Here is a 1,604-nt window from a genome sequence, read left to right as displayed (position 1 = left end):
GCCAAGTGTGTTTCTTTTCTTACATATACAGTAATATTTATATTTCATTAATTTTTAGTCAAAGCTCCAATAAGTAATCAACTTGAAAAATTCAGAAAAAAGCTCAATAGTATTAAAATCCCACTTAATTATTGAATATTTAGAAGATAATTACAGTCAGCACATCATTATGCTTCAGAAGACTGACTTTAACTTATTTAACATATGAACTAAGAAAGGCATCTTAACCAATATGTTTGTTGTCATTAGCATCATTTACCCAGCTGTCTACCTTTAATTTCTGTCATTCTGTAATTCTTCCAAAGAGTGTTTTTATCAGTTAGTTAGGAATTGCTGGTTTAATGTTGATTCCCATGCAAAGTTAGCCTGGTTGTATGGTTTTTATAATATGCAAGTACTTTTCATGTTAATAACATTAAACTATAGAAGAAACCTAAATTATACAATCTACAGTTCTTAATTCTATTGAACTCACTGGAATCTTCTCCTACTTTATATTCTTTCTTCTTTTTCATTTTTTTTTTTCTAACTGCTTAGACTTGGTGTTTATGACTTTTTGTTCTTTTTCTTATTCTACAATATGGATATTTATTTAGGGCTTTCACGACATCTTGTAGTCTGGGTTTTCTTCCCAATTCTCTACCTATTCATTCTTCTTCATCTTGACTTTAAATATGGAATTCATTAGAGCTCTCACCTAGGTTTCCTTATAACTCTCAGTTGTTTTGTTTACACTTAAATGAGAACATAGAGGCCACAACTCAGAAACTGTCTATTCTTTTCACCTATAAAGTGTTCCTGCCACAAAGCAGATTCACTATGCATTGGTACCACTTTGGTTCACTGCATCTTGGACTGCAGTTTCTACTACTTGAATGAGTCCAGTGATTTAGAACATGCACGCAAAAAGTTGCATGAAGCAGGTTTATTGCTCATGGATAGGCATCAAGGGACACAGAAGCCTGGGGTTCATGAGGAGCCAGCCTCCCAAGACTCACACAGTTTGTCCAGAGTGGTGAAGTCTCATTTGCATATGCCCTATTTGTACCACAGCTGAGGAACCCTTGAAAGAAGCCTGCCCTGTGTTTTATAACCCAGGCATCACATGATACACTGGGCTAAAGCACTTAAGGAAATGCTGTTCTAAGAGACACAGTAAGAGAGTCTGAGCCTTATATCAGGATGTTGCATTGCCAGCTCATTCTACAGCTATTCTTGAGAAGCACAAGTGAGAGAAGGGGAAAAACTGGGTTGGTCCATTGCCACTTGGAGAGCTGTCCTGCATTTTCCCCTAGCATTTTCCTCTTTTTCTCCTATTATAATGAAGAAAGTACACCTCATTCTAAGAAAGACCATTTTCTCTGCTTATGTTAATGATACCATTCCATTTTTATCTTTTGGAGGACTTTGGATTATCCTCCCTCTTTTGATTTAGCAGTCTTTCCCTTTCTTCTGCATTAGTCATCCTAGATTACATGTATTACAGTCTTCCAACTGAAAACATCAATGACAGCCCTCAGATATTCTTCGGGGTATATTTCTTTGCTCATTTCCTTGCTCCCTCTCCTAATTAAATATCTCTTTTTATCACACTGTCTCCACAT

The sequence above is a fragment of the Trachypithecus francoisi genome, unplaced genomic scaffold (assembly GCF_009764315.1).
Source record: "Trachypithecus francoisi isolate TF-2019V2 unplaced genomic scaffold, Tfra_2.0 Lachesis_group5, whole genome shotgun sequence".
Lineage (NCBI taxonomy): Eukaryota > Metazoa > Chordata > Mammalia > Primates > Cercopithecidae > Trachypithecus > Trachypithecus francoisi.
This window is presented reverse-complemented; position numbering follows the sequence as displayed.